General features: G+C 50.6%; 1 long non-coding RNA gene across 1 annotated transcript; it reads left to right on the top strand.

Moving 5' to 3' along the window:
* LOC105871628 (uncharacterized) lies at positions 1-26555 on the top strand. The gene is made up of 3 exons (XR_002223176.2): positions 1-201; positions 24310-24409; positions 26143-26555. It is a non-coding gene; the product is annotated as an uncharacterized LOC105871628 (long non-coding RNA).

Genomic DNA, 26555 nt, shown 5'->3' with positions numbered 1-26555 from the left:
AGGGAAGGCGCGGGGCCAGGCGCCCACCCGACGTCGGCTTTCCCCACAGGCTCGCAGGCGCCTCAGCAGCCGCGCTCCGCCCACAACCGAGTAGAAATATCCGGAATATTTACGGAGTGCGCACTGTGGGCCCCGGCCACGCTAGGTGCTTTACCTCTCAACCCTGTGTGAAGCAGACGGCCTTATCCCCCAATTATTCAGGTGAGGAAACTGAACCTCAGAGAGCTAGGTGCTAGTCCAAGCTCACGCGGCGACTCTGTGGCTGAGCCAAGGCCTGCACTCAAATCTAATTTCAAAGTCACTCCTTTAAACCCTCTCCACCATAACTCTCTTTCCAGAGGCTTCCATGCTTTGACCATGTTTATTTCCATATGTACTTATAAGTTAATTTTATATGTTATGCAAACCAATATGTGTGTGTGTATCTGTCTATATATCTATATAGATAGACATGGAGATAAAGAGAGAGCAATATATAAAATCTCCAACCCTCATTATATTCCACATCCCAATTCTTACACTATGGGATAAAGCTATAGCATTCCCAAGAGGTAATAACTTACCCAATCAGCTCTACCATTCTCTTATTTTTAGTAACAGGGAAGATACCTACAAAAATTTAGTTAATCAGGGAAATGGGGATCACCTAGGCTTATTTTATATCCACACAGGGCAGCTAGAGAAAGACGAGTATCACACAGAGAAGAACAGAATGATAACATGAGGACTTAATCCCCCCAAATATACTTCTGCTACTCAGTTTTAAAACAGAATTTAATAGCAACCACTTCCATTTTTCCTGCTCACCTGCTTAAAACCGCGGTGAGATTTCCACATCAACCTCAGTGCTTCTGTTGAATTTAGAAGTGGCCTCATAGCCCAGTATTTCAGTTTAGAATCTGGAGGCTGGATACTACCAGTCCTGTTTCAACTGCTTTTTCCCCTCCCACCCTGTCCCCTTTATTGCCTCTCTTGTGTTATTTATACATATCCGACCCTACTCAACTCTGAAATCCTTTGGGGAGCAGGAACTACATTGTATTTCTTTTTGGCCCCAGCTCCTACCACTTGCCTCCCCAGGTCCCCACACAGGCCACTGTGCATGCTCACACTCAATAAATGCTTCTTAGGGTTAAAATAATGAATTCCTGGTGAACCAACCCAACCTAGTCATCTCACTAGGTCTGGCTGTTGGAGTGCAGAACAGACATGTTTATTCCATGAATACTGACCCCAGCCCTGGCCACCCACTTGGCTATTTCTTACCCATGCCTTTATGTCTTTGTGTGCTTTTGTCCAAAACTGGGCTTACAAGGACTGGAGAAATAATGAAAATTTAAAATAATAATAAAAGCTTCCAGGATGTTTAGCACATCGAGGAGTTCTCATAATTTGATTTCTAATATGGTTTAGGACTTTTACTGGAAATTCAACAAGTTGCTTCCCAGATAGATTCTAACTACCTGGCCCTGACTGCCAAGGTCAAAATAAACCCCAGCAGAAAACAGGAGCATGGTCATCAGCTCTTCCAGGAGCCAGGACCCCACAGGAAGAAGGAAGCCTCAGGGGCAGAAATGGAGATTTGGAAGCGCCGGCTTACTGAATGCTGCCAGAGTTACATCACAGGGGTACGCATGTGATCATGGTTGTAGGGTACACATGTGATTATGGTTGTAGGGTACACATGTGATCATGCAGGCTTTGGTCAAGGTGGCCTTGGCCAGAAACCCAGCCACTGTGAACACTGAGGGCCACATTTTTAGAATTGCTCGTTTTGCTGATTCTTAATGATTACATTGACCCATATTTTCTGAGATATGTTTTTAGATGGTTGATACAAAGTTATGGGTAGCGGTGGTACAGGAGGAGAAATGAAGATTTGTCACCTCTCTCCTCTTTTGAGGGTCTGTGGAGGCCCTTTTGGCCACTTTTTCCTGGTTCTCAATCTCATCTCTCTCACTTTCTCCAGACTTGGTTCTACCTTGAATATTTCCTCTTTCTTCAATCCATTGACTTCCCCCCATGTTAGCTCCTTTCCTTCTACCTATAAACATAACTGAGCTGTCTAATTGCACAGCCTCCTTCTTTAAAAATCCTCAATGGCCCCCAAAGGCCACCTAAACTTTAGGCACATTTTTTTACTCCTCACATTCAAGGCCAACCACAGTCTTGTCCCAGCATATCTCTCCACTCCCATTGCCCACTGCTATCCATGCCTATACAGATACCCAGAATGGACTGTCCACTTGTCCAAAACACACCTGTACTTTGGAAACAAGGAAACAAGATGAGCTCAGAGAGGTAATGGAGAGACACATCATTTAGGGACTAGAAAGCCATTATAAGGACTTTGGGATTTTACTCTGAGTGAGATGAAAATCACTGGGGGAGTTTAAGCAGGGGACTGATGTAGTTTTATAAGGACACTATGACTGCTCTATTAAGACTGAGGTTGTGGTAACAAAAGGGCCAAAAGACTTCTGGTTTCCAGTGTAGTATGTGAGAAGCTTGGAAGTTGTCGCAGTGCTAACAAGTAAAAAGTCGAACAACTTGAAAAATCAACAACTCTTCTTAGACCCATAAAAGAAGTGAAGTCACAGAGCAAACCACTACCCTTTTAATTGGAGAGACCAACAGGCAAGTACAGAGAATCACAGCTTGCCAGAGCAGAACCCTCCATGGAGTCAGTGCTGGGGTAGAAGAACCTGAATTTTAACTGATGAATTGCTGGAGGCTCAACGTGGACAAGTCTGAGGGTTAAAAAGCTTCAGGAGACCCAGTCACAGAGGCACCCTCACATTTTGTGAGTTTTACCCCCAGGAGATTGTCCTGGCTTTTACAGTGAATATTGGAGAAGAATCCCCTCATGTTTCTAGCAAGGAGAGGGAGGAAAGGACCATTTTGAAATACGGCAGAGTACTCTATTCTTCTTAATAAGGTCTTCCCTCAGGATAAGCTATGTAACAGGAGCCTGCTGGGGTTTTATCAGAGTCTAACTGACCTTGGGGAAGTGGCATAACCAACTTCAGTCAACTTGTGCTTTCTATGTGGCAGAAAGAAAATACTCAACTCTAGCCTTATCTACCACCCTGTCCCACCTAAGGGGGGAGATAAAAACTGAGCAGCACTTGTTAAGTCCACAGTTCAGAGGTACAAGCTCACTAAAAGACTGAGACTACATTACTAAAGGCCTATCTACAGCATTTCATTTTACCCAGTGCATCATGTCCAGCCATCAAGTAAAAATTACAAGACAACCTAAAAGGCAAAAACACAGTAGGAAGAGACAGACCAAGCATCAGAACCAGACTCAGATATGGCATAGATGTTAAAATGATCATACTGGGAATTTAAAACAATGATGATTAATATGCTAAAGGTTCTAATGGATACAGTAGATGACATGAAAGAAGAGATGGGTATTGTAAGCAAAGATGACAATTCCAAGATAAACAAAAATAGGTACTAGAAATCAAAAACACTATAGCAGAAATGTAGAATGCCTTTGATGGGCTTCATAGTAGACTGAACATGGCTGAGAAAAGAATCCCTGAGCTTGAGGATATCTCAATAGAAGTCTTTGAAACTGAAGAGCAAACAGAAAAAAAAAAAAGACTGGAAAAAAAAAAAACTGAATAGAATATCCATGAACTGCAAGACAACTACAAAAATTGTAACATATGTCTAATGGGAATACCAGAAGGAGAAGAAAGAGAGAAAAGAGAAGAAATATTTGAAAGAAAGAATTATGACTGCGAATTTCCACATATTAGTGTCAGAGACCAAATCACAGAGCCAGGAAGCTCAGAGAACACATCATAAATGGCATAAAAACTATGCCTAGGCATACCATAAGCAAACTACAGAAAATCAAAGACAAAGAAAAAGTCTGAAAGAAGCCAGAAGAAAAACAATTTACCTATAGAGGAGCAAAGATAAAAATTGCATCTGGCATGCCCTCAGAAAATATGCACATAAGAGGAGAATGGAGTGAAATATTTAAAGTGTTGAGACAAAAGTGCCAGAGTAGGGAATCGAGTCTGGAGACATAGCCATTGCCCAGGTGGGAGACAGTGGTGGCTTGGACTGGGAAGGCAGTGGTGGATGTGGTCCAGTTCTGGATACATTCTGCATGTAGAACCAACAGAATTTGTTGACAGGTTAAATGTGGACTATGAAAGAAAGAGAACTTGACGTCAGGATTGTGGCCCGAGCAATTGCAAATGTAGAGTTGCCATATACTGAGAGGTAGGTCTCAATGTTGTGCCATTGTCTGAGGACTGGGTTCAGAGGATGGGAAGCCCTCCCCCAGCAGTCCTTGTGGACGGCTGCAGCTTCTGCTCATGTAGTCAAGTCTCTTCACCACTGAAGGTGTCCCTTTCCTGAGACAGACACGCACCCTTCAAAGAGGTCTGGGTCTCAGTGGGGCTGGGGAAGGCTCCTTCCTTGTTCAGTCTCCCTCAGCCTTAAAAGAAGTAGCTGCGTTTTCATTCACTACTTCTTTATCCCTCAGCATCTTCTTTTACTCCTTTTCTCAGTCAATATGCTAGTAAAACAATACACTAACATAAAATAATTCTTTGCATTATTTGTTTTTTCTGTTCAAATCCTTAGTGTGGTTTCTGACTGGGGCCTGACTAATACAGTCAGAGGGAGAGAAGAAAACACCAAAGTAGTAGTCAGTGAAGGACAAAGACAGGTGGGGTGAGGGGGCCTAGAATCCAAAGTGAAGAAAACATCGCAAGAAGGTGGGAGCAATCCAGTGTCAGATGGTCCTGATTACCGTGTTAGAGGGGGACCGAGCGTTGACTATGGCATCAGCAATATGGAGGACATTTGGTGACCCTGAAAGGAACATATTTACCTGCTCAGCATCTTTCCTTCAATTCATGGTATCAATGCCCTGATTTTCCTTAGGATGCCATCCCTCCTTCTCTCTCATTACATGTGGTTTGGGCAGCTTTGATCCCAGAGCTGGGCCTGTGGCCTAAGGCTGGTCAGAGTGCCACACTCCTTTGCTTGCTGTGACTGGCTCAGGGATGAGCACATAACCCAAGTTGTTACAATTCAATTCAAACCCAAGACATTCACCAGAACACCTAGGCAACAGGAGTCATTTTCCCACTGGACATCAAGCTGAGAAGGCAGGCTATAAACCCAGAGATACTGGTAATCATGTTGCCACCAAAAAGGTATACCCGGCCTGAGAATGGAGTCAACACAGGGAAAATAGTGAGGAAAAACCAAAGTCCTATCACATTTGTATGATCCTGGGATCTAATTGAGCCTAAAGCTTCCCCCGAGCTGTTTAGCTACTTGAGATTATAGATTCCTTTTCCTGCTCATGACATTTGGAATTTAATGTTCTTCCCTTACAACTAAAAGAGTCATGAGCAAATTAGTAACATTCAATTAGTGACTACAGAATGGAAAACAATTGATGAGTTAAGTGACCTGCCCAAAGTCTCTGTGACCAAGCTGAGACTATATGCCAAGTCTCCTACATCAAACCCTCTTTTAATGGAAGCAGCTCCATTCATGGTGACTAGCATTTGCACTATCACCTAGAAACTGCCAGGGTTCAGCTCAGGGAGGAGAAAGACTTAGACTGATCGATTTCAGTACGACTGGAAGATTTTTCTGGATTGTGTTGAATGGTTGTCCTCTATGATGTGAGATTTTGTCATAGTGAAGAAAAGAAAATTTCAAAGTATCAGACTGGTATGACATTGTGATCAAGGGAATTAGTAAAAAACTATTTATTTTGATATTAACAAGGAAATATAGAGAGATAAATTCTTTTTAGAGTATCCATTCTTGTCCAGGGTCAGAGCAATATAAGTCATAGCCTCAATTTTCTTTTTACCCCCAAATGCTATAATTAAAACTGATTTGTCCCTTTCATTAAGTCCGCTGCAGACAATAAGCTAATTTGACTCTGATCACCTCCACCATGGGTGGCTGAGGAAGTCAGCATCTAAGCGAGTCACAAATATATGCTAAAGCACTGTTTGTCTTCTGGAAACCTTGCCCTAGTCACACCAGAAGATGTCCCTGGTTAGATAGAAATTTAGGTAGACAGAGGACTCTGTCTCAAAGCCACCACGTGGCATCACTCCAGAGACATGTCAAAGCCCCAGGCATAGGAGGACAGCATGATGGCCCTGTTGCCAAAAAGGTGCTTTGTCTGTGTGTGTGCGTGTGTGTGTGTGTGTGCATGTGTGTGTGTGTTTTAAAATCTCCGTGCTTAAATCAACCAATGAAATATTCATGGGTTCTAAAGTAGTGGGCAAGCTAACAGCTTTCTTATGGGAATATCAATATTCTTGGAGCCAGTCTTAATCCAATATTCAGAAAGCTTTTCTTCCCCCTTCTTCACTGCGGACTCAGATTTATTTTCAGAAACCCTCCACCCTTTCACAATCCCACTCCATTAACAGGGTGGGTGGTGGCAGGTGGGCCAAGGGCAGAGTGAAGTGCAGAAGAAGCCACCATGGGTGAGGTGCAGCTGGAGGAGAGGGGTGCTCTCCTGGATGCGGTCACAGGTACGTCCAGGAGAGACGTGCCGTGTGGCTGCTCTGGGAAGCTGGAGAATGTGCAGTCGGGTGACTGGCTTCATGTTTGAGTCTGGTCTGGTCTGTGATTCCAGGTGTGTAGTAGGATTTTCCTTCCTGGCAAGAGCCTGAGGGAGGGGTGGCAAGAGGGGGAAGGGGAGGTCCTAACCAGTGTCATGGAAGGAAATTACTGCTGGAGAAGAAAATATTTTCCTTCATCCATTCTCTGTGGGGTTTGGGTGCCCCTCGTGAGTGCAGAAAGGGGTACAGCATGAGGGCCTGTAAAGGCAGACTTCAATAGCAGACAGCTCCAGTGCTGCCTCAATTCCCCTGCCTGTCCCCTGACCCACCTGGCCCCTCCCGCTTCCCACCTCCACTCTCCACCACCTACATGCCTGTTCTTAAGGTGGGGTGGAATTCTACACTCTCCCTTCCCGTCCTAGCCTCTCAGTTCAGACTGCCAAAAATGGGGCCAGTCAGGTTGGTGGTTTCCTGCTGTGGGTACCTGTCCCTCAGGACTGGAGTAAGGCCTGCCAACTCGCTCCAGTCTGCTGCCCAGAAGCCATGGAGCGAGCGGCCTCTGCCCGGGGCTGGTCTGTGTTGCTGAGACTCGTCCAGCACTGCCCTTTCGGGTGCCCCGGAGCTGGGGAGGCAGAGAGACTTCTTGGAGACGGCTGCACAGAGCGGTTCTGCCAAGCCACGCTGGGCACGAGGAGGCCCAGTTACGGGTCGGGGAGTAGGCGTGGGCTGCGGGCGTGGGGGGGGGGGGCTGCTCTCCGCGCCCTCCCCCAGCGGGCCGCCCCCAGCGCAGCCTGCGAGCGCCGAGTCCGTCAGAGCTGTCAGGCAGATGGAAACGCTGCTCCTTGGCCAGGGGGAGGTGGAGAGGGGCCCCTAGCTACCAGAAAGTCCCTGTGTATTTCTCATCTGCAAGCTAAATCTTCAAATGCAGGCTTGGGAAAATAAACTTTTTAAAAACTTTCTGTGCTTTAAGATTGATGTACTATAAATTTGGGGAATACAGCAATGACAGTCGATGTGTCAAATCAGGTTATTGTATTAATATTTTATCTTAATGCTGATGCTTTCTGAACGCAGTGCTTGGAGAAGAGAATTGCCTAAATCTATTGTAGAAAACAAGGCATTGGGACTCTCTAGAAGTTTCGACCTTACTAGGTACTGAATAACGTAGGTCGACTAACAATAAAAAGAAAAGCACAACGAACGAAGAGACCATGAAAGGACACTCCTTTAGTCCTCTCATTTCTCTAGGCTAGCCCACCCTAAAATTACTCAGCAAACACCTGCGGGACTCCGCGAGGGCCGCGAATCCTGCAGGCCTCAGGCCCCACGGCCTCCGCGGAACGCTTCCTCCCTCGGAGGCCGGCCCTGGGCCGGGGGCGCGGCGCTTGGGACGCTGGCTTCCTGCCCTGGTGTGCAGGGTCTGCCATCCAGGCGTCTCCGCAACAGCAAAGACCAAGGAAGAATCACCTCTTCCCTTATATGCCCTTGTGAGTCCTTAAAAGACGCCAGTCCACCACCCATCCACCAAAAACCTCCGCAAGAAAATCCCACAGCCAAAAACCGGCTGAGAGTGACGGAGACGGTGCGAACGCCACCCTGTACCCTGGGTCGGATGGAGACCTGCGAATTGCCCTGGGTCGGATAGAGACGTGCGAATGCCGCTGTCCTGTACCCTGGGTCGGATGGAGACGTGCGAACGCCGCTGTCCTGTACCCTGGGTCGGATGGAGACGTGCGGATGCCCCTGTCCTGTACCCTGGGTCGGATGGAGACGTGCGGATGCCCCTGTCCTGTACCCTGGGTCGGATGGAGACGTGCGGATGCCCCTGTCCTGTACCCTGGGTCGGATGGAGACGTGCGGCTGCCACTGTCCTGTACCCTGGGTCGGATGGAGACGTGCGGATGCCACTGTCCTGTACCCTGGGTCGGATGGAGACGCGCGAATGCCCCTGTCCTGTACCCTGGGTCGGACGGAGACGTGGGAATGCCCCTGTCCTGTACCCTGGGTCGGACGGAGACGTGCGAATGCCCCTGTCCTGTACCCTGGGTCGGATGGAGACGTGGGAATGCCCCTGTCCTGTACCCTGGGTCGGATGGAGACGTGCGGATGCCACTGTCCTGTACCCTGGGTCGGATGGAGACGCGCGAATGCCCCTGTCCTGTACCCTGGGTCGGATGGAGACGCGCGAATGCCCCTGTCCTGTACCCTGGGTCGGATGGAGACGTGGGAACGCCCCTGTCCTGTACCCTGGGTCGGACGGAGACGTGCGAATGCCCCTGTCCTGTACCCTGGGTCGGATGGAGACGTGGGAATGCCCCTGTCCTGTACCCTGGGTCGGATGGAGACGTGCGAATGCCGCTGCCCTGTACCCTGGGTCGGATGGAGACGTGCGGATGCCCCTGTCCTGTACCCTGGGTCGGATGGAGACGTGCGAACGCCCCTGTCCTGTACCCTGGGTCGGATGGAGACGTGCGAACGTCCCTGTCCTGTACCCTGGGTCGGATGGAGACGCGCGAATGCCGCTGTCCTGTACCCTGGGTCGGATGGAGACGTGCGGATGCCCCTGCCCTGTACCCTGGGTCAGATGGAGACGTGCGGATGCCCCTGTCCTGTACCCTGGGTCGGATGGAGACGTGCGGATGCCCCTGTCCTGTACCCTGGGTCGGATGGAGACGGTGCGAACGCCGCTGTCCTGTACCCTGTGTCGGATGGAGACGCGCGAATGCCCCTGTCCTGTACCCTGGGTCGGATGGAGACGTGCGAACGCCCCTGTCCTGTACCCTGGGTCGGATGGAGACGTGCGAACGCCCCTGTCCTGTACCCTGGGTCGGATGGAGACGTGGGAATGCCCCTGTCCTGTACCCTGGGTCGGATGGAGACGTGCGAATGTCCCTGTCCTGTACCCTGGGTCGGATGGAGACGCGCGGATGCCCCTGTCCTGTACCCTGGGTCGGATGGAGACGTGGGAACGCCGCTGCCCTGTACCCTGGGTCGGATGGAGACGTGCGGATGCCCCTGTCCTGTACCCTGGGTCGGATGGAGACGCGCGGATGCCCCTGTCCTGTAACCTGGGTCGGATGGAGACGCGCGGATGCCACTGTCCTGTACCCTGGGTCGGATGGAGACGTGCGGATGCCCCTGTCCTGTACCCTGGGTCGGATGGAGACGTGCGAACGCCCCTGTCCTGTACCCTGGGTCGGATGGAGACGTGCGGACGCCCCTGTCCTGTACCCTGGGTCGGATGGAGACGCGCGGACGCCCCTGTCCTGTACCCTGGGTCGGATGGAGACGTGCGGATGCCCCTGTCCTGTACCCCGGGTCGGATGGAGTCGTGGGAATGCCCCTGTCCTGTACCCTGGGTCGGATGGAGACGTGCGGATGCCCCTGTCCTGTACCCTGGGTCGGATGGAGACGTGGGAATGCCCCTGTCCTGTAACCTGGGTCGGATGGAGACGCGCGAATGCCCCTGTCCTGTACCCTGGGTCGGATGGAGACGCGCGAACGCCCCTGTCCTGTACCCTGGGTCGGATGGAGACGTGCGAACGCCCCTGTCCTGTACCCTGGGTCGGATGGAGACGTGCGGATGCCCCTGTCCTGTACCCTGGGTCGGATGGAGACGCGGGAATGCCCCTGTCCTGTACCCTGGGTCGGATGGAAACGTGGGAATGCCCCTGTCCTGTACCCTGGGTCGGATGGAGACGTGCGGATGCCCCTGTCCTGTACCCTGGGTCGGATGGAGACGTGCGGATGCCCCTGTCCTGTACCCTGGGTCGGATGGAGACGTGCGGATGCCCCTGCCCTGTACCCTGGGTCGGATGGAGACGTGCGAACGCCGCTGTCCTGTACCCTGGGTCGGATGGAGACGTGCGAACGCCCCTGTCCTGTACCCTGGGTAGGATGGAGACGTGCGGATGCCACTGTCCTGTACCCTGGGTCGGATGGAGACGCGCGAATGCCCCTGTCCTGTACCCTGGGTCGGATGGAGACGTGGGAATGCCCCTGTCCTGTACCCTGGGTCGGACGGAGACGTGCGAATGCCCCTATCCTGTACCCTGGGTCGGATGGAGACGTGGGAATGCCCCTGTCCTGTACCCTGGGTCGGATGGAGACGTGCGAATGCCGCTGCCCTGTACCCTGGGTCGGATGGAGACGTGCGGATGCCCCTGTCCTGTACCCTGGGTCGGATGGAGACGTGCGAACGCCCCTGTCCTGTACCCTGGGTCGGATGGAGACGTGCGAATGTCCCTGTCCTGTACCCTGGGTCGGATGGAGACGCGCGAATGCCGCTGTCCTGTACCCTGGGTCGGATGGAGACGTGCGGATGCCCCTGCCCTGTACCCTGGGTCGGATGGAGACGTGCGGAGGCCCCTGTCCTGTACCCTGGGTCGGATGGAGACGTGCGGATGCCCCTGTCCTGTACCCTGGGTCGGATGGAGACGGTGCTAACGCCGCTGTCCTGTACCCTGTGTCGGATGGAGACGCGCGGATGCCCCTGTCCTGTACCCTGGGTCGGATGGAGACGTGCGGATGCCCCTGTCCTGTACCCTGGGTCGGATGGAGACGTGGGAATGCCCCTGTCCTGTACCCTGGGTCGGATGGAGACGTGCGAACGCCGCTGTCCTGTACCCTGGGTCGGATGGAGACGTGGGAATGCCGCTGCCCGGTACCCTGGGTCGGATGGAGACGTGCGGATGCCCCTGTCCTGTACCCTGGGTCGGATGGAGACGTGCGGACGCCCCTGTCCTGTACCCTGGGTCGGATGGAGACGCGCGGACGCCCCTGTCCTGTACCCTGGGTCGGATGGAGACGCGCGGATGCCCCTGTCCTGTACCCTGGGTCGGATGGAGACGTGCGGATGCCCCTGTCCTGTACCCTGGGTCGGATGGAGACGCGGGAATGCCCCTGTCCTGTACCCTGGGTCGGATGGAGACGCGCGAATGCCCCTGTCCTGTACCCTGGGTCGGATGGAGACGCGCGAACGCCCCTGTCCTGTACCCTGGGTCGGATGGAGACGTGCGAACGCCCCTGTCCTGTACCCTGGGTCGGATGGAGACGTGCGGATGCCCCTGTCCTGTACCCTGGGTCGGATGGAGACGCGGGAATGCCCCTGTCCTGTACCCTGGGTCGGATGGAAACGTGGGAATGCCCCTGTCCTGTACCCTGGGTCGGATGGAGACGCGCGAATGCCCCTGTCCTGTACCCTGGGTCGGATGGAGACGCGGGAATGCCCCTGTCCTGTACCCTGGGTCGGACGGAGACGTGCGAATGCACCTGCCCTGTACCCTGGGTCGGATGGAGACGTGCGAACGCCCCTGTCCTGTACCCTGGGTCGGACGGAGACGTGCGAATGCACCTGCCCTGTACCCTGGGTCGGATGGAGACGCGCGAATGCCGCTGTCCTGTACCCTGGGTCGGATGGAGACGCGCGAATGCCCCTGTCCTGTACCCTGGGTCGGATGGAGACGTGGGAATGCCCCTGTCCTGTACCCTGGGTCGGATGGAGACGTGGGAATGCCCCTGTCCTGTACCCTGGGTCGGATGGAGACGTGCGGATGCCGCTGTCCTGTACCCTGGGTCGGATGGAGACGTGCGAATGCACCTGCCCTGTACCCTGGGTCGGATGGAGACGTGCGAACGCCGCCGTCCTGTACCCTGGGTCGGATGGAGACGTGCGAACGCCCCTGTCCTGTACCCTGGGTCGGATGGAGACGTGCGGATGCCCCTGTCCTGTACCCTGGGTCGGATGGAGACGTGCGGATGCCCCTGTCCTGTACCCTGGGTCGGATGGAGACGTGCGGATGCCCCTGCCCTGTACCCTGGGTCGGATGGAGACGTACGAACGCCGCTGTCCTGTACCCTGGGTCGGATGGAGACGTGCGAACGCCCCTTTCCTGTACCCTGGGTCGGATGGAGACGTGCGGATGCCACTGTCCTGTACCCTGGGTCGGATGGAGACGCGCGAATGCCCCTGTCCTGTACCCTGGGTCGGATGGAGACGTGGGAATGCCCCTGTCCTGTACCCTGGGTCGGACGGAGACGTGCGAATGCCCCTGTCCTGTACCCTGGGTCGGATGGAGACGTGGGAATGCCCCTGTCCTGTACCCTGGGTCGGATGGAGACGTGCGAACGCCCCTGTCCTGTACCCTGGGTCGGATGGAGACGTGCGAATGTCCCTGTCCTGTACCCTGGGTCGGATGGAGACGCGCGAATGCCGCTGTCCTGTACCCTGGGTCGGATGGAGACGTGCGGATGCCCCTGCCCTGTACCCTGGGTCGGATGGAGACGTGCGGATGCCCCTGTCCTGTACCCTGGGTCGGATGGAGACGTGCGGATGCCCCTGTCCTGTACCCTGGGTCGGATGGAGACGGTGCTAACGCCGCTGTCCTGTACCCTGTGTCGGATGGAGACGCGCGGATGCCCCTGTCCTGTACCCTGGGTCGGATGGAGACGTGCGGATGCCCCTGTCCTGTACCCTGGGTCGGATGGAGACGTGGGAACGCCGCTGCCCTGTACCCTGGGTCGGATGGAGACGCGCGGATGCCCCTGTCCTGTACCCTGGGTCGGATGGAGACGTGGGAATGCCCCTGTCCTGTACCCTGGGTCGGATGGAGACGCGCGAATGCCCCTGTCCTGTACCCTGGGTCGGATGGAGACGTGCGGATGCCCCTGTCCTGTACCCTGGGTCGGATGGAGACGTGCGAACGCCCCTGTCCTGTACCCTGGGTCGGATGGAGACGCGCGGACGCCCCTGTCCTGTACCCTGGGTCGGATGGAGACGCGCGGACGCCCCTGTCCTGTACCCTGGGTCGGATGGAGACGTGCGGATGCCCCTGTCCTGTACCCTGGGTCGGATGGAGACGTGGGAATGCCCCTGTCCTGTACCCTGGGTCGGATGGAGACGTGCGAACGCCGCTGTCCTGTACCCTGGGTCGGATGGAGACGCGCGAATGCCCCTGTCCTGTACCCTGGGTCGGATGGAGACGCGCGAACGCCCCTGTCCTGTACCCTGGGTCGGATGGAGACGTGCGAACGCCCCTGTCCTGTACCCTGGGTCGGATGGAGACGTGCGGATGCCCCTGTCCTGTACCCTGGGTCGGATGGAGACGCGGGAATGCCCCTGTCCTGTACCCTGGGTCGGATGGAAACGTGGGAATGCCCCTGTCCTGTACCCTGGGTCGGATGGAGACGCGCGAATGCCCCTGTCCTGTACCCTGGGTCGGATGGAGACGTGGGAATGCCCCTGTCCTGTACCCTGGGTCGGACGGAGACGTGCGAATGCACCTGCCCTGTACCCTGGGTCGGATGGAGACGTGCGAACGCCCCTGTCCTGTACCCTGGGTCGGACGGAGACGTGCGAATGCACCTGCCCTGTACCCTGGGTCGGACGGAGACGCGCGAATGCCCCTGTCCTGTACCCTGGGTCGGATGGAGACGCGCGAATGCCCCTGTCCTGTACCCTGGGTCGGATGGAGACGTGGGAATGCCCCTGTCCTGTACCCTGGGTCGGATGGAGACGTGGGAATGCCCCTGTCCTGTACCCTGGGTCGGATGGAGACGTGCGGATGCCGCTGTCCTGTACCCTGGGTCGGATGGAGACGCGCGAATGCCCCTGTCCTGTACCCTGGGTCGGATGGAGACGTGGGAATGCCCCTGTCCTGTACCCTGGGTCGGATGGAGACGTGGGAATGCCCCTGTCCTGTACCCTGGGTCGGATGGAGACGTGCGGATGCCGCTGTCCTGTACCCTGGGTCGGATGGAGACGTGCGAATGCACCTGCCCTGTACCCTGGGTCGGATGGAGACGTGCGAACGCCGCCGTCCTGTACCCTGGGTCGGATGGAGACGTGCGGATGCCCCTGTCCTGTACCCTGGGTCGGATGGAGACGTGCGGATGCCCCTGTCCTGTACCCTGGGTCGGATGGAGACGTGCGGATGCCCCTGCCCTGTACCCTGGGTCGGATGGAGACGTGCGAACGCCGCTGTCCTGTACCCTGGGTCGGACGGAGACGTGCGAATGCCCCTGTCCTGTACCCTGGGTCGGATGGAGACGTGGGAATGCCCCTGTCCTGTACCCTGGGTCGGATGGAGACGTGGGAATGCCCCTGTCCTGTACCCTGGGTCGGATGGAGACGTGCGGATGCCGCTGTCCTGTACCCTGGGTCGGATGGAGACGCGCGAATGCCCCTGTCCTGTACCCTGGGTCGGATGGAGACGTGGGAATGCCCCTGTCCTGTACCCTGGGTCGGATGGAGACGTGGGAATGCCCCTGTCCTGTACCCTGGGTCGGATGGAGACGTGCGGATGCCGCTGTCCTGTACCCTGGGTCGGATGGAGACGTGCGAATGCACCTGCCCTGTACCCTGGGTCGGATGGAGACGTGCGAACGCCGCCGTCCTGTACCCTGGGTCGGATGGAGACGTGCGGATGCCCCTGTCCTGTACCCTGGGTCGGATGGAGACGTGCGGATGCCCCTGTCCTGTACCCTGGGTCGGATGGAGACGTGCGGATGCCCCTGCCCTGTACCCTGGGTCGGATGGAGACGTGCGAACGCCGCTGTCCTGTACCCTGGGTCGGACGGAGACGTGCGAATGCCCCTGTCCTGTACCCTGGGTCGGATGGAGACGTGGGAATGCCCCTGTCCTGTACCCTGGGTCGGATGGAGACGTGCGAATGCCGCTGCCCTGTACCCTGGGTCGGATGGAGACGTGCGGATGCCCCTGTCCTGTACCCTGGGTCAGATGGAGACGTGCGAATGCCCCTGTCCTGTACCCTGGGTCGGATGGAGACGTGCGAATGTCCCTGTCCTGTACCCTGGGTCGGATGGAGACGCGCGAATGCCGCTGTCCTGTACCCTGGGTCGGATGGAGACGTGCGGATGCCCCTGCCCTGTACCCTGGGTCGGATGGAGACGTGCGGATGCCCCTGTCCTGTACCCTGGGTCGGATGGAGACGTGCGGATGCCCCTGTCCTGTACCCTGGGTCGGATGGAGACGGTGCTAACGCCGCTGTCCTGTACCCTGTGTCGGATGGAGACGCGCGAATGCCCCTGTCCTGTACCCTGGGTCGGATGGAGACGTGCGAACGCCCCTGTCCTGTACCCTGGGTCGGATGGAGACGTGCGGATGCCCCTGTCCTGTACCCTGGGTCGGATGGAGACGTGCGGATGCCCCTGTCCTGTACCCTGGGTCGGATGGAGACGCGCGAATGCCCCTGTCCTGTACCCTGGGTCGGATGGAGACATGCGGATGCCCCTGTCCTGTACCCTGGGTCGGATGGAGACGTGCGATCGCCGCTGTCCTGTACCCTGGGTCGGATGGAGACGGGCGAACGCCGCTGTCCTGTACCCTGTGTCCAACTCTGGGCTGCGATTAACGACCTCGCTGCGTGACCTCAGGAACATTATTTCAGCTCTGGCTGCCTTCGTTGCCTCATCTTCGAAGTGGAGACAGTAATGGTGTGTGTCCCTCAGGTAGCTGTGATAAATAATGAGTCAATACACACAGTAACTGTTTAGGCGTGTTAACTACGATTGATACTATTAAAAATATAATGTCGATATCGTTAGTATTATTGGTGGCTCCAAGATGTCTGTGGAGGGGTGTTCTTGCCGAGTCCCGCAGAGGCTGAAGCCTGCCCGCAAGGCACCGGTAAGTCGGTCTTGTCCCGCCAACGCGGTCCAGCTCCACCAAGGGGCATCAGAGTTGGACTCCTGTGACATAAGCAGGGACTGTGATATAAGCATGCGCTATATAATGTGATATAAACATAGAACTGTAATGGGGCCCTCACCCCCGGCCAGCTGCAGAGCCCATCGGGGACTGCGAATCTGCCCCTGGCCTTTGAGCCCGGGCGGCGAGCCGAGCGTGGAGCACCGTCCAGCCTGGCTGGCCGCTCTGTCTGCCTGGCCAGTGGTCAGGAATGCCGCGGCCCGATGCCAGGGGCTAGCAGGAGGCTCCTGTCTGCACATCTCAAACCCAACTGAGGTAAAAAAGAGTCCGCTGAACTCACATCCAGGATCCGATGTTGACACAGGTAACTGCCACGAAGCTGCGCCTGTTGTCTGTGACGCGCCCGCCAGACACTTCATGTCCTTTCATGTGACCCTCTGACATTCCTAGGGGTAGGTAGACCCTATTTTCTCCCCATTTTACTGATGAGGCAACTGAAACTCAGAGAGGTTAAGTAACTTGCCAGAGGGCACACAGCTGACAAGGGGCAAGACCCAGGAACCAGATTGAGGTTTATTTGACTCCTCCTGAGTCTGTGATCTGAACATTTATCCGTTACTCCTAGTTCCTTCCCGTCATTTTTCAAAGGAATCTACCATATAGAATATATTCCTTTGGAATGGTTTTGTGAAGTTAATGTGGATTCTTAGCGAAGATTACTCGGGTTCTTCTTGCTGAAAAGTAAATGCCTTTGATGGGTCATGCCCTGTAATCTGGCATGTGCTTCTTCCTTTACATTCTTTTCAATATCAGAAGCCACTCAAATATTCTGCTATAGATCCTACCCCAGGCAATCATGCCAGCAGTTTCTAGATATGTTTTATTAGGCATTTCCATATGCTGTGACAATCATTTAATCAATCAACACAATTGTTTCAAATCATGAGTTAGGCTTCCTTGGTGGGTCATAAAAATAATTTTCTACGTCTAAGTCAGCATTTTTTTATGAAACAGAATAGTACAGATTAGAGAATGAAGTATACCTCATGCAGTAAGAGTAAGTAGTATTACATGAAGCTTCTTTTAGTTATATGTGTGTAATAATGGATCACAATATAAAACACATTTTTTTACTGTGGATCGCATATAAAACTGCTTGAAGCCATGGCTTCACAGCGCTGTCCTCACATCCTTCCGCCTCCTCAGCCCTCAGAGGGCTGTCTCAGCATGCACTCAGGTCACGGGGAGCGGGTGCAATGGTCACAATCCTGAGAGGGGTGAGTGGGAGGTAGATTTTGGTGGCAGAAATAAAGGAATCAAAAGCTGTCTTTCTCCTGCTCCTCTTCCTGAGAGCAGTTAGATGAGAGGACTTCTTCTCGAAGCTGCCCTTGAAAGACTAAACAGGAAGGGGAAGTGCCCGGAAAACACAGAGATTGCTCAAGAATGACTATGGCCTATATAAAAGATTTTGTCAAAACATTTGAAGAGTTTGCCTCACCAACATGACATCAGGGCCATGAACACCTGACTCCAGCTTTTTCCAGACAAATATCCAAGTACCAACAGAGGCACAAGAGACCATTGGTTTCAAACTGGCTTCCCATCAGAATCCTTTCTAAAATTGCAAATTCCAGGGCTTCCACCTTATACATAGAGAATCATAACCTCCAGAGAAGGACCCAGGAATCTGTAATTGTTGAAATCTTTCCATATGATGCTGATAAAGTCATCCTAGCCATGGTTCCCAAACTGGCAGTTGAACCAAGAGACCAAGGGAAATGGGAAATGTCCCTTGAAGGGAGGGTCCAAACTGCTAACTTGGTAGTGTAGCGTATCCATGGGAACAAATCTAGAGCAATCATGCTAGAGGGCAGGAGCTCCTGAGTCCAGGCAGGAGTGAGGGACAGGTCGGCCCTCACAAGGGAGGATGCCTAGAGCTCCACTTAGGGCCATGCGTGTGGGAGCCCAGCTCGCTGGCTCTGAGTGGCTAGAATAGCAGCCCACATGCAGCTCCATTTCCAGATGGTCTGAAGGGGCCTGAGGCTCCAGGTGTCTGTTTTGACCATTCCAGAGCTCCTGGATCCCACATGTTAGTTTTGGCAAGGGTTAAGGATGCTTTGATTTCTAGGAGTTCTTTGTCACAGACACCATATTCCATCCAATGGAAGTTACTGGAAGAAATCAAGGAATAAGGTTGAGGATTAAGCCCTATGGCAGAAAAACTGTTCTCTGTCTTTCTTCAACACAAGATCTCTAAAAGCCCTGGCTACCAAAGTCAAGAGTATGGCAAACTCCTTCTAAGGGCTATCGTCAATTCTGAAAGGCCTACATCTCAGGCTTAGATGAGGAATAGAATTTCCTAGTGGTAGTCTATTCTCCCCAAGGTAGACATATATTTCTTTTCACATGCATTAAGCACTGTATATGTGGGAGGTCTGAAATTGAAGAGAGCAAGAGATAGGACTTCTTCCTGATTAGTAGCACATGCCCATTTGGGCTAGTCTGAGCACAAAAGCTACATGATGCCAGTAAATTGTCCCCATATAGAAATTCAGAATATACAAGGCTATTCCATAAAAATCAGATATTGAAATTCATCTGAACCTTTTATACTTTTCCAGTTTTCATCCTTTATACCTAACTGGTGGCTCTGGTTTTCTAATTTGTTGCCATTGGAATTAGAATGTCTGATACTTCCCTGCCACAGCTATAAGTAACTACAATAACCACCCTGATATCCACCTCAAATGTCACTTTCTGGACCTCCTCAGACAAAGTCAGTGGTCTCCATGCTTCCCTGCTACTGACCTGGCCCACCCATTCCATCTCTGTCATTGTCCCATCACAGTGAAGCAAGTTGCCTGGAGGCAGGACCAAAAATGGCAGTAGCCATGTTTTCTTTATCATGGTGGGGACAAGAGCTTCAACTCTTGGATTCTCAGGACCCAGGCATGGCAGAGAACAAATTATACTCAGTCAACAATACACTTTGGAAACACCCTGTGTGCCAGGCATTATTCTAGGTGCAAGGTCTCTGTTCTCATGGAATATACATTCTAGACATGAAACACAAAGTGCTTCCTGACATTTTTGAACCACATTTTACATTACTAAGGGACTCAGACATTAGAATAGTGTCAGGACTGAGACTGAGCTCTTCTTGAGACTGTATTTTTAATAGTTTCTCTTATGTAACTCTTTCAAAAGGATGTTGTCATGATGATCAGAAAATATATCAGGGAGTATGAGAAATGATCAGAGCTTTATAAAATAGTCCTTGCTCCAAAATTTACAAAAGTCCTTAAAATCACAGCACCAAATAACTACAATAACCCAGAAAATCCAATACCCTACTAATATTGAAAAATTGTACACTGCTTGCAAGCTCAGTAATCACTCTCGGTTTCTGTTTCCCATTCCCATTATAGGTACCAGTTAGCTGCCTCAATGGAGGCAATTTAGCTCCTTCCCTTTTAACATTTTACCACTCCAAATTTTCAGACTTTCCAAATTAAATGGACAAATGGCCATGACTCTTTCCCTCCTCTCTAAACCACTTCCTTCTCCTGTCCTCCAAAACTCAAAGCAGAAGAGCACACTAAAATTGCTAATCTCTATTAAAAGGAATATAAGGTATTAGGTTGTTTTCTTGGCCAGCCAAGATATTACTGAATGACCTTTTTCAAACATTTAACTTGTCTGGTGGGATTTTTAGAAAGTAAATATGTCTGGCAAAATTTTTTCCCAGTTCCCATCCTGGAGAACTTCATAAGGACAGGAACTTCTCCAGCCAGGGTTATTCCCAGGTATCAGGAGGACAAGATTCTCGCTGCTCGCTGAGAGAGAGCACCATCTCTCCCCAGTGTAGGCCTTCCTCCTGTAAGGATGCACTGAGGCCAGTAACAACCGGGGCTAGGCCAAGGGCAGAGAATCTGAGCTTTTCCTTCTCAGCAACACTCCATTAAAAACTCCTCACCTGTACTAAGCTTTTGGTTATTTGTGAGCCAAGTCATACGCACACACACATACGTAATCCTTCATTCATTCGACAAATATTTGTTGAGCACCTACTCTGTGCCAGCCCAGAGCTAGTGACAATGTGGCCTTCTTGCCACAGGAAACCTATTGCACATGTTTTAGAAGAGCCACGTGCCCAGCAGCGACAGTTTCACAGCACGGCTTTTATGTGCTGTGTTTACTGCATAAATTCATTCTGTGTTAATTGCCAACATTGAAAACATGGAAAATACAGAAAAGTAGAAGAAAAAGAAATTTCTATTAATAAATAGACTACATTTACAGTTATATTTACTTCCCATTTATTTTCCGTAGTTTTTATTTTAGTTGTTTAAAAAAGATGTGCTCATACTACACATACAATTTCTGTCTTTCTTATTTGCTTAACTTATCAACATGACATGAGTTTTCCAAGTGCAAAATCATTTACCTTGTCTGTGCTGAAGACACAGCCATGATCCGTCAGAGCGTAGAACCTATGGCTTCTCCCTTCACAGCTCAGCTTTGAAAGCTATCATATTTTCTGATAGCAGCTTCCTCACATTTTTATACTACACAAATTTAAAGAGTTGGCAATTTTAGCTTTCAAATGAAGCAATATAACAATTATGGAACTTGTAGTAAGTGCACGAGTCGGGGACAGGAACTAGATGTCCTTCCAGCCCCTATTCTTCTGCTGGCATCCCTTCTAATTCCACTGGGCACCACCATTTCCTGCTGGCCTCTGTAGTCTCCTGGTGGTCACCACCATCATGCCCACAATGTCTTAGAAAGTGTGGCAGAGACCAAGGAAATCACCAAAGATTCCAGCTCCTTTCCCACATTTCCCAGCCCTCTTGCAGTTAGTTGGCCAATGTGTGGCTACTGCTGGGTAGCTAATGAGCTGTGTCACTTCCGGACCAGAACACAGAAGAGCCAACATGGAACCCTCCAGCAATCCCTCCCTCTGACCAAGAAGGGCATATGCTCCAGATGGTACAACTACAAAATAGTAGAGCCTTCATCAGTCTGGTTCCCCCATGACTGAGGTAATGAAGTCCCCACCAACCTACACTGGACAGATAGAGTAGGCAAGAAATAAACCACTGTGGCACTAAGCCACTAGGATTTGGTGCTTGATTGTTACTGCATTATCACATGGCCTATCCTTATTACCAGACACAATTTTAGAGAAATCATTTAAAAGAATGAACTAACATATTTTTATCTATGGCCAACCCCTCTATGCAAATCAGACATGAGGTCAATAGGAGTAACATACATTTTGCTGTTCTCAGAATTGCCCTGATGGATTCACCCCAGTAAATACCACATGCAAACAGCTTTCTAGCCACCTGTCCCAACAATTCATCAAATGTCAGGGGTGTATGGTGGATCCAGGTTAGGCTCACTGGATGGTTCACCTACTTACCACCCTGATCCTAAGCATGCTACTTATTCAGAAGTGGGAAAACACAATGAGATTAGAAAATGAGCAAAAGACCTGAACAGACACACCTCACCAAAGAATATAATAGAGGTGGCAAGTAAGCATATGAAAAGATGCTTAACATCATATGTCATTAAAGAATTACAAATTAAAACATCAGTGAGATACCACTACTCACCTACAACAATGACCAAAATCCAAAACACTGAAGACACCAAATTCTGACAAGGATTTGAAGCAACAGGAACACTCAGTCATTGCTGGTAAGAATGCAAAATGATACAGCCACTTTGGAAAACACTTTGGCAGTTCCTTATAAAATTAAACATGCTCTTACCATATGACCCAGCAATCACGGTTCTTGGTACTTACCCAAGTGCATGGAAAGCTTATGTCCATACAAAAACCAGCACACAGATGTTTACAGCAGCTTTAGTCACAGTTGCTGAAACTTGGCAGCAACCAAGATGTCCTTCAGTAACTGAATGAATAAATAAACTAGGATACCTCCAGACAATGGAATACCATTCAACACTGAAAAGAAATGAACTCTCTATCAGGCCATGAAAAGACATAGAGGACACTTAAGTGCATATTACTAAGTAAAAGAAGCCAATCTGAAAAGGCCACATTTGTATGATCCCAACTATCAATACACCACATTCAAAAAAGGCAAAACTATAGGTAGAGTAAAAAGATCAGTTCTTACCAAGGGCTAGGGGGATAGAGGTACAAATAGGTGGATCATAGAGGGATTTTAGGGCAATAAAACTATTCAGAAGGATATTGTAATTGTGGATACATGTCATTATACATTTGTCAAAACCCATAGAGTGTACAACAATAAGAAATATAAACTATGGACTTCAGGTGATAATGATTTATCAGTATAGGCTCACCAATTGTACAAATGTTCCACCCTGGTGTGAGATGCTGACAGTGGAGGAGGCCACGTGTATGTGGGGGCTGAGGGTAAATGGGAAATCTCTGTACCTTCTGCTCAGTTCTGCTGTGAACCTAAAACTGTTCTAGAAAATAAAGCCTATTTAAAAAAATTAAAATTAAAATTACCAAAAAAGAGGCAAATACAGAGAACAAATGAAAAAAATGTAACTCAGTGATCATACTGGTAGTAAGTACTAATATTAATGTTCTGAACCTGTTGTATTAATAAAAACTTACAGTGCAAAATTTGTATAGGAGATAATCAAAATGAACTCATGAGATATTTCATTTCTAAAAACATATACATATTTCCTAGCTTCATACACTGAAAATACCTAGAAACACTGATCAACACAGTCATAATGAACATGCTTTATGCCTAGACTGAGATTTCTAAGTACCATTTCCCATTTAAAGAAACCAGGGATTTTTGAAGAAATGGAAGATTTCAGGTCTGAGGCAGGAACTATATAAGATGAGCCTGGAATACCTTGTCAAGGAATCTATCAAAGACTACGAGGGTCATGTCAAAAGGATTCAAGTGCCAAAGAAAGAGGCATTCATTGGCCAAAGATGGAACAAATTGAACTGCGTGAAGGTAAGGATTACAATGGCTTGAAACCCATCAAATATTTTGAATACATGCAGGGATACATAGATATGTGAGTTCATGCTAATTAAGATAAAAATTAATCTTTGGAGAATGATAGGAAACATTCATTATCTTGAAAACTATTTAATAAAAGGAAAGAATCAAGCATTTACTTGCCTTTCCTATATGAATTGTACCTCTGATCAAATAATAGATGAAGAGAAGTATCTTTTTATAGAAATATTCCAACTAGTGAATGAAAAAGAAACAACACAATTATAACATTCTGCATCCCACACTAAATTAATGGATCTAAGCATTGTGCATCTACTGCCAAAGTCACAAGAGAGGCAGCCAGACATATGGACTTCCTGCTGTACATGGTCTTGCCAAAGAGAGAGACCTTGAGTTTCATCAAGCCTCAAACCCAGCTGCCAGTTTGCAGGAACTACAGACGATGAAGGAACATGTTGAACCACATCGGGGTATGCGACCAGCAACACCCACGGTACAGGAACTCTCCGGGGCAAACGCCCAGCGTCCTTCAACAGATAAATCATTTGAAACTGTACTGGAAAGAGGGGGAAACCGTAGGTTTAAAGAGGTTTAAATCATATAGCAAAGATTTTTAAATGGACAAAACTATAGTGTTCAGAGATGCTACTTGGGTGGTAAAACCACAAAAAAATAATGGCAGAAGTGGCTTTTGTGGAAGTCAGTCTAGTGCTTACTGTCGTGGCGCGGGTGGCCGCTGTGGCCAGGACGCAGCGCGTAGAGGGCTTCCGCCCCGGCTGGCGGGTCCCGCTTGTCCGTCTGCATGGTGCTCGGCAGGGCGCTCACCTCGCGACAACCCGTTCAGCTCTGCGTTTGTTTGGTTTGGTTTTCCTTATTTGCATTTTGTTTTATTTTATAATTTTTAAAAGACTTTAAAACTTAAAAACATACACACACAGTGAGTTGGGGGGTGTCTGGAGAAGGCTTTGCAGAAGTAGTATAGACTGAACTGCATCTCAAGAGACAGGGCAAATTGGAGTTGGGAATGAAATTTTTTTAATATTTAGTTGTATTTATTTTTTTATTTCAGGAAATTAAGAGAGTGCAAACATTCTGCTTGAGCCCCTTATCCAAAGTGAGGCGACACGAGATCGGAAGAATGGGCTGCACGTGTACTCACCATCAAGTTGGTACTGACTGATTAACACTGTGGTGCTCACATGGTGGTAGTGTTCTCCAGGGATTAGGGGGTTGGGAGGTAGACTCACAACTGGGGAAATGAAAATTTAATTGGCTTAGAGGGACAGCCGTCTCTTCAAACCCTGCTTGAGCTACTCATCCTCATGGTGGCAGCACCTCTAATCCCTTGGTCCCCGAGCCGTCACGCTCAGACTCCGCCATAATCCCCTTCACTGAGCTTTGCTGTTCTGTCACTGCCCCACATGGGTTCTTGTTGTGCCAAGTAGGAAACATCACCCTTCCCATGTCCTTCTTGACTTAAGGCATAAATCCTGCCCGGAGAGGCACATCACAAGCTGTCATCGACTGTCTGTAAAAGCTGGGGAGACAAACTCCGGGCCACAGAACCAGCAGCCCTCACATTCGGAGGGTGCCATCGACATGAGAGCCACTGGGTCTGGGGACCCAGCCATGGGGCCAGTTCTTGCTCTCTTTCGAACCAAAACTAAAAACATAAAAATAAAACAATAAAAAAAATCCACTGACCCAAAGCAGTGGTCCCCAGATTAGAAACTAGATCCAGCCCGATTAGAGGAGACGCCACTTGGAGAAGGCTGGCGCAAAGCTGATAAGCACAAAGTATTCTTGGAATTGTTGTGTTTTTCTTTAAATGATGGTGTTTTTATTTCACATTTTTGTTGCTTCTTTTCCGTTTTCATTGGGGGTTGAATATTTCTCTGAATTTTCTTTTTTGTTGCCTTCAGGGACATGGAGTCTTTCTTCAGGAAAGTGCTCTTTTCTCAATTTACTTCTATTTTCCTTTTCTAAGAGTGTTCCATGGAGCCTAGACTCATTCTTACTACCTACTGGACTGGTCTTTCCTCTCTCCTGGACCTAGAATGCGTCCCTCCGATTTGCCCTTCTAGCTTTCAGGTCTGGAAAAGGAAGGTGAAAATATGAATGGATGTGGAGGCACTTTAACCATGAAACTAAAGAAAGGAGCTGATTTCTGTAGTCATCCATTGAGGGGAGGACACAGTTGAGCATTCTTACCTCTTATTCAATGTAGCTTCTGGTAAGCAGAGAAAATAGCCAGAAATAGATGCCCACCTGGGGCAAAATAAGAAGTCAGCCAAAGCTGTGTATTCCCAGTGTCCAGAGCCTCTCGCTTAACCCCGTGGTCATCCGAGTAAGCCCTCCAGCGCCCTCCCTCGCCTCCTCCGCTGAGACTCAGGGCCTTCCCACTGGTGCTGGAAGCAGGTGATCCTCATTTACATATCAGTGTGGATTTCAGTTAGTATTGGTACTGGGGGATTTAACTAAACACACAGTTGTGTTTCCTGTTAGAGAAACTTCATCATGTTCTCTAGAGAGTGTTTTGGAGGGCAAAGTCGTTTCCTTGAGCCCATAAAAATTTCTATGAAATTGGCAGCTGCCTCTGCAGTGGCTGTAAGGAGTATCAATGAAGAATGGAAGTAACTTCAGAGCAAGCAAGGAGTGCTGTGAGCTGCATGTTTGCAGCCCCGGAATGCACATTGAGGGCTGTGGGGGTTTCTGACGCATCCCAGGACTGCACATGCTCTGGCCCTTTTGAGGATGTGTGACGTGTCCTGGGCCCTCCTGCACCTAGGAAGTGAGAGCAGAAAAGCAGTATAGGACCGCTGGCCCGATGGGTGTTATCACAGGCAGTCACTTGGGCCATTCCCAAGAAATAACCATAGTCGGGTTTCTCTTCCTTTTCTAGTGGGAGCTGTTCTCCCGGGCTGGATGGAAAGAAGGTAACTGCTAAGGCAACCTGAAAGGCAGCACTTCCCGAGGTGCCACCCACAGGAGCAGCTCCTCCCAAAAGCCGCGCTCCCCACTTCTTCCTGCCATGCTGCTGTCCTGGGCCATTGTCCTTGCGTGGCTCACCGTGTTAGTAGGGACTAACATGGTGTGTGTGTTATAGCACATGCCTGATAGCCTGCCCAGAGCCTTCCCACTGCCACTAACAGAAACAAAAAAGAAAGCAAAAGCAAGTGAGAGGAGAAGGGATAGCAAAGAAAGCAGAAACCGTTTTTCTGTAGGAAAGTACTTTTTCAACAGTTAGGCTTAAGAGAAAGCCACAAACAGTTAAGGAAAGGGAAGCATTTTCTGATCAAAAAGACCTGCTCTTAT

Source organism: Microcebus murinus, chromosome 2 (genome assembly GCF_040939455.1).
Source record: "Microcebus murinus isolate Inina chromosome 2, M.murinus_Inina_mat1.0, whole genome shotgun sequence".
Classification (NCBI taxonomy): domain Eukaryota; kingdom Metazoa; phylum Chordata; class Mammalia; order Primates; family Cheirogaleidae; genus Microcebus; species Microcebus murinus.
This window is presented reverse-complemented; position numbering and strand designations above follow the sequence as displayed.